This window comes from Lathyrus oleraceus, chromosome 7, assembly GCF_024323335.1.
Source record: "Lathyrus oleraceus cultivar Zhongwan6 chromosome 7, CAAS_Psat_ZW6_1.0, whole genome shotgun sequence".
Taxonomy (NCBI): Eukaryota; Viridiplantae; Streptophyta; class Magnoliopsida; order Fabales; family Fabaceae; genus Lathyrus; species Lathyrus oleraceus.
In genome coordinates, this window is record NC_066585.1 from 73,617,017 (window position 1) to 73,624,675 (window position 7,659).

The 7,659-nt window shown below is 39.4% G+C and overlaps 1 non-coding gene across 1 annotated transcript; it reads right to left on the reverse strand.

Moving 5' to 3' along the window:
• Positions 1–3,035: 3,035 nt before the first annotated feature.
• LOC127109379 (small nucleolar RNA R71) lies at positions 3,036–3,142 on the reverse strand. Its single transcript, XR_007796683.1, has one exon. It is a non-coding gene; the product is annotated as a small nucleolar RNA R71 (small nucleolar RNA).
• Positions 3,143–7,659: the final 4,517 nt, after the last annotated feature.

A 7,659-nucleotide genomic window follows, 5' to 3' on the forward strand; every position in this document is an offset into this window, starting at 1 on the left:
AACGCGAATTCACTTTTACAATCATCCAAACTTAGAGCAGACGAAGATCCAAACTTAGAACAGAGGCAAACTCAGAAGCAAATTTGTTTCACTTAGGCATATATTCAGTATTTTATAATGGTAATCGCTTCGCATTGGAGTGTTACCACAATTGTGTAATCAAGTCTGTGATAGAGTCTGTAATCGAGTTTGGAGCATTTTGGAAGGATGTTAATCCTGCCGCCATTTTCATTTCCGCATTGCAATTTATTCAACCCTCCGATTGGAGCAGGTTTTTATTACTTGTCTTTACTTTTATTTATTTTCCCGCACTCGCTTTACTTTTATTTATTTCCTCGCACTCGCTTTACTTTTATTTATTTCCTCGCACTCGCTTTACTTTTATTTATTTCCTCGCACTCGCTTTTACTTTTATTTATTTCCCGCACTCGCTTTTACTTTATTTATTTCCTCGCACTCGCTTTTACTTTTATTTATTTCCCGCACTCGCTTTTACTTTATTTATTTCCCCGCACTCGCTTTACTTTATTTATTTCCCGCACTCGCACTACTTTTATTTATTTTAATGCACTTTTACTTTACCATGTCTAGCTAAATTTATAAGGTTAGAATGTAAGGATCGTAATTGAACCAGCAATCCGTACAATTGTTCGTAGAAACACTTAAGGGCTATTTTAACTTTCAACTTAAGTTTTCCCGCACTTCAATTCCGTTGGGTAAGATCGAAAGCCGTCCAACGTCTTTTTAAGCTTAATTGTTTTTAACTATTTCAAAAACAGCGAAAGCGCTTTGTCTAGTTCATTAGGAGTTTTTAACATAAAGAAGAAAAGAGATTTTAAAACTATTTTCGGACGCGTTTATAAGTTTAGAGTCTGGTTCGTGAGAACCTCTTTTGGTTAAGAAATCCAGGTTATAATACTTTTCAACTTAGTCAAGATACTATATTTCTTAAAAATAGGTTTACTACTCTAACGCAATGCGCGCCTTTTTATAAGTGACAATAAGAGGGTTTGATTAGGGAGTACAACTCAGTTCTGAATACGCGAAAGTGACAGTTCCTGTTAAATTAGTTCTTTTCAAAGTAGGAAACACTGCCCATAAGTAGCTCTACTAGCAAGTACTTGGATTATCAATTAATTACGTGAATTACATTCGACCCTGCCTTTATCAATTAAACTTTACTCAATACTTTACTTTTCATTGCACACTCTAAAAACACCTATTTCAATTACCTTTGATAAACACCATAATAATAGATAACGATAGCTTGACACTTGGTCTCTGTGGATTCGACAATCTTTTATATTACTCTGACGCGTTCGTATACTTGCGAAAAGCACGCATCAGACATCTTCAGTGCTCTCCCAAGGATAGTATGACCTCTAAAAGGGTAAGACATTTGTTCATATTCCTAGTATACTTGTATCCTCTTCATTATCTTTTAGGTTTTCTCCTTCGCGAGCGCATAAGAAGGTTGAGCATCACCAAATTCCCCAGAGGGTCTGGAGCTTTGGTCCTATTTTGTTTAAAAGAGTATGTCTCTAACATCCCACCAAATCCTGAGAGAGTCTGAAGTTTGGTCTCAGTCTTGCTCCCTAGTTGAGGTTGGATCTAGAATTTGTGTTATCAATTATATGGTTGTCACCCCTTTGTGGATTGACCTAAAATCCCTTATAAATTGATCAATTGACATGTTATCTTTTCGAGGAAGTTGGTCTTCCCTCATCCAGATTGGAATTCTCCCGCAGAGTGAGCAGGAAATCCCTAGCATGAATGGAATTATCGACAAATTTGGTTGTAGCTTATCCCCTGTGGCCTCGCCTACATTGATCTCTCTTGATCATCCTCAGTAGGGTTGATCCCCTTATTAGAGCCTATTTTTTGATTTCCCCTGAGCGGCGTGGGTGATGAAATGTTTATTTTCTATCCCCGGCGGAGTGGTGTTTCTCTTCTCCTTGGCAGAGATGATTTCTCCAGCAGTACAAGGAAATATGGGGGTTTTGGAACTTTTGGTTGGTGGTTGTCCCCCACAGAGCTTCCTCTTTCTCCCTGATAATTTCCCCAGCAGAGTTACTTCTACAGTGGATCCTACTTATGTTAAGCTCCCTAGTGGTGTTTGAGTAGATTCCCCAGCCGAGACTTTGCCTGATTTCAGTTTGGCGTTGGAACTTCTGAGGAAGATATGTTGATTGTTTCCCCAGTGGAGTGACTGGTCCTCCTTCTCCTTAGCAGAGATATTTCCTTCCATGGTTAGAAGTGAATATTGTTGGATGTGATTCTATTTGGTGGTTGTTCCCCACAGAATTCTACATCACTTCCTGATTAGATCCCCATTAGTTGCTTCTCTGACTGATCTTATCCTTATCTCTGTATACTGTTGGAGGATCCCCAGCTTTGGTGATTGTGATCCCTCGCTTATTTCCTTGGCAGTAGTCTTTGTTCCCGGCAGTGACTCTCTTTGATTCTCAATTTTGGCGTCGTTGTCGGGGACCAATTTCGTCAAATTTCATTTTCCTGTTGTTATATCGTTTAGACTTAGGTTATTTCCCGCTGGTCAATGCGAAGAACTCGCAGCACCGGAAGTTTAAATTTAGTAAACCCTCTGGCGGAACCTGAACGTTACGCTCGCGCACGTTTATTCTTTCATAGCTATGGCCGAAGATCAAAACCAAAGACCTCTTAAGGATTTCGCCCAACCATCAAACGAAGAACCTAGTTCTAGTATAGTAAACCCAATCATCCCAGCTAATAATTTTGAACTTAAACCATCCCTGTTGCAACTAGTGCAACAGAGACAATTCGCGGGTCTCGCTACTGAGAACCCAAACCAACATTTAAAAATATTTCTTCAATTAGCAGATACTTTTAAAACCAATGGAGCTTCTCCTGAGGCAATACATTTAAGATTATTTCCTTTTTCCCTCAGAGATAAAGCCCTATCATGGTTAGATTCCCTTCCACCCAATTCCATTACGACTTGGGATAACCTTAGAAGAGTCTTTCTTGCTATATATTTTCCCCCGAGTAAGACCGCCGTTCTTCAAAACCATATAACTAGATTTACCCAAAACCAAGGAGAATCGTTGTTCGAAGCTTGGGAGAGATATAAAGAGTTGTTACGAGCATGCGCACATCATGGTTTAGAAAATTGGCTAATCATTCAAACCTTCTATAATGGACTTCATTACAACACAAAGATGACCATCGAAGCTGCCGCAGGCGGTGCTCTGATGAACAAACCTTATCCTGAAGCTAGTGCCCTCATCGAAGATATGGCTCAAAACCATCAATCATGGGGAGTCGAATGAGCGACAGTTAAGAAGAAGGAAGCCCAAGGAGGAGTGCATGAACTAAGCTCTATAGACATGATGCAAGCTAAAATGGACGCATTAGCCCTCAAAGTCGAGCATATGTGCATAAACCCGAATACTGTAGCCGCAGTTTCGTCGGATTGTGAGATATGTGGAACCAAAGGACACCAATCTGCAGAATGCAGTCTATTAAACGAAACCCACTCTGAGCAAGTGAACTACACCCAAGGGAACCCATACTCGAATACCTATAACCCTGGATGGAGGAATCACCCGAACTTCTCCTATAAAAAAAATAACCCTATTCAAAATAATACACCTCCGAGACCTAGTTATCAAGCCCCAAGATCAAATCAACCTATGCAACCTGTACCACCAAAGCCGAGCCTTGAGAAAATTATGGAAAATTTTATCACTGCTCAAACCCAACAAAACAAGGAGTTCATGAACCAAAACATTCATGTTAACGAGTTGATTACTCAGTTAGGAACCAAGGTTGACGAAATAGTTACTCATACTAAGATGCTTGAAACCCAGATCTCTCAGGTAGCTTTAAACCAAGCCCCTCAGACTACACCTGGAGGACAGTTCCCTGGACAACCTCAACAAAATCCGAGAGGACAAGCCAATGCCATTACCCTACGAAGTGGGAACGCTTATGATGAGCCACGAAACCCTAGATTGAGTGAACCCAAAACTTCTAAGGAATGTACCAAACCCCCGGACAAAGTAAAGGAACCAGAGGAATCTGAAAACCAGGAAGGTCGAGAGAAAGGAGAAGAACCTAAAGATAAAATTTACGTACCGCCCCCGCCATATAAACCACCTATACCATATCCGCAAAGACTCAAACAAACCCAGATCAATAAATAGTATCAAAAATTTATTAAAGTTATAGAAAAACTTCATGTAGAAATCCCTTTCATAGAAGCCATCACCCAAATACCTTATGCAAAGTTTCTCAAAGACATCCTTACCAACAAACGTAGACTTGACGATCCGAAGCCTTTGGAATGTAATACTATTTCCGAGGACAAATTAGCAAAGAAAGATAAAGATCCTGGAAATTTCTCCATTCCTTGCCTTCTGGGTAATCATGTCATCGAAAAGGCTTTTCTAGACTTAGGAGCTAGTGTGAGGTTAATGCCTTTAGCAGTTTGTGAGAGGTTAAACTTAGGAGAATTACAACCCACTAAGATGTCACTTCAGTTAGCCGATAGATCTGTTAAATATCCGATAGGAATTTTAGAAGATGTACCTGTTAGGATAGGTCAGTTATTTATCCCTACTGATTTTGTTGTCATGGACATCAAAGAGGCCAATGATATACCAATCCTTCTAGGTAGACCATTCTTATCGACTGCAGGAGCCATAATAGATGTCAAGAAAGGAAAGTTGACATTTGAGGTAGGTGACGAGAAAATAGAATTTATACTTTCGAAATTTCTTATGGCACCTGTGATGGGAGACTCGTGTTATGCCTTAGATATCATTGATGAATGTGTTAGAGAATTAGAATAAAAAGAAATTATAAAAACAATTAAGTTACCATAAACCCCCATAAAGGAAGATGATGACTTTAAAGAACCTTACATCGATGATAACCTTTACGAATGTTTATCCCTTACCCCAGATCCTATGCCATGCCCTAAGAAACCAACCTTTGAACTTAAGGAACTACCTAAGAACCTGAGATATGAGTTCCTCGATGAAAAGATGAACCGTCCAGTGATAGTTAGTGCTACCTTGAGCCAAGAGGAAACAAACAAACTTTTAGACGTTTTACGAAGACATCCCTCAGCCTTAGGATATAATATCTCTGACCTGAAAGGTATAAGCCCATCCGTATGCATGCATCGGATTTCGCTCGAAGAAGATTCAAAACCCTCTAGGGAACATCAGAGAAGAATAAACCCTATAATGAGTGATGTTGTTAAGAAGGAAGTTCTTAAGTTACTTGAGGCAGGTATAATCTATCAGATCTCGGATAGTAAGTGGGTGAGCCCTGTGCATGTAGTACCTAAAAAGGGAGGCATCACAGTCGTGCAAAACGATAAAGGCGAACATGTAGCAAAACGTCTAGAAGGAGGATGGCGGATGTGTATAGATTATAGAAAATTAAATAAAGTAACTAGGAAGGATCATTTCCCTTTACCATTTATAGACCAGATGTTCGAGCGTCTAGCCAGACACTCTTACTTATACTATCTAGATGGATACTCTGGATTCTTCCAAATCCTATTCACCCCGAAGATCAAGAAAAAACTACCTTTACATGCTCTTATGGAACTTTTGCCTACAGACGAATGTCATTCGGCCTCTGTAATGCTCCAGCTACTTTCCAACGCTGCATGATGTCAATCTTTGCAGATTACCTAGATGGTATCATGGAAGTGTTTATGGATGATTTCTCGGTTTGCGGATTCGATTTCCACAATTGTCTTGCTAACCTTGAAAAAATCCTGGAGAGATGCGTGGAGGTGAACCTCGTGCTAAATTGGGAAAACTGTCATTTCATGGTGACCGAAGGAATAGTTTTAGGACATATAGTTTCCGAAAAAAGTATAGAGGTAGATAAAGCTAAAATAGAAGTTATAGAAAACCTAAAACCCCCAAAAACTATCAGAGAAGTTCGAAGTTTTCTTGGACACGCTGGATTCTATCGGCGTTTTATTAAGGACTTCTCCAAAATAACAACCAGACTTTTAATGAAAGATGCTGAATTCATTTTTGATGAAAAATGTAATGACGCATTTAATCTTTTAAAGCAAGCATTAATCTCTGCACCTATTATGAAACTGCCTGATTGGTCGGAACCTTTCGAGATAATGTGCGATGCTAGTGATTATGCAGTTGGAGCCGTTCTAGGACAAAGGAAAGATAAAAAATTACATGCCATTTATTATGCCAGTAGAACCCTAGATGTTGTCCAACTTAACTACGCAACAACTGAAAAAGAATTACTCGCTGTAGTTTTCGCTATGGACAAATTTAGATCTTATCTAGTAGGAGCAAAAATTATTGTTTACACCGATCATGCTGCCATTCGTTACCTATTAAGTAAAAAAGATGCCAAGCCCAGGTTACTCTGATGGATTCTATTACTACAAGAGTTTGATTTAGACATAAGAGATAAAAAAAGGCATTGAAAATGTAGTGGCCGATCACCTTTCTAGGCTAGAACATCTAAAACCAGAACTAATACCCATAAATGATGATTTTGCATATGATAGACTGATAGCTAGAGTAGAAACCATTGAAGATAATAACCTAGATCCTTATGAGCACCCCCAAAATTCCTTAGCAATAAGTAACGTACCCTGGTATGCAGATTTCGTTAATTACCTAGCTGCTGATATAGTACCCCCTGATCTTGACTACCACCGCAAGAAGAAATTCTTCCACGATGTGAGAAACTTCTATTGGGACGAACCGCTCCTTTTCAAAAGGGGTAAAGATGGCATTTTTCGCCGTTGCGTTCTAGAAGAAGAGGTAAATAATATTATCGAGCATTGTCATTCTGCACCTTATGGTGGACATGCGAGCACCTCTAAGACATACGCCAAAATTCCTCAAGCTGGCCTATTCTGGCCTACCATGTGGCGTGATGTCTATGCTTTCATTGTCAAGTGTGATAGATGCCAACGCACTGGAAACATTTCAAGGCGTGATGAAATGCCTCTAAGAAACATTTAGGAAGTAGAACTCTTTGACGTATGGGGTATAGATTTCATGGGACCTTTCCCACCATCCTTAGGAAACAGGTATATCTTAGTAGTTGTGGACTATGTGTTTAAGTGGATTGAAGCTATAGCTGCACCCACAAACGACACTAGGGTAGTAATCAAACTATTTAAAAACTATATTTTCCCTAGATTTGGAACACCACGTTTAGTCATAAGCGATGGAGGATCACACTTTATATCGAGAATATTTGACAAACTTTTAAGAAAATATGGAGTTAGGCATAGAGTAGCAACACCATACCACCCACAAACTAGTGGCCAAGTAGAAGTATCTAATAGGGAGATAAAACAAATCCTAAAGAAAACTGTTTCTATTTCTAGGAGAGACTGGTCTCAGAAGCTTCAAGAAGCATTATGGGCCTATATAACCGCTTTCAAAACCCTATAGGAACTACTCCTTACCAACTAGTTTATGGAAAATCTTGTCACTTACCGTTCGAGTTAGAGCATAAAGCCTATTGGGCCATTAAAACTTTGAATTTAGACTACCTAGCCGCTGGAGAAAAGCGTACCCTAGACATTCATAAATTAGAAGAACTTAGGCAATCGGCCTACGAGAATGCAAAAATATATAAAGAGAGGACAAAAGCCTATCACGACAA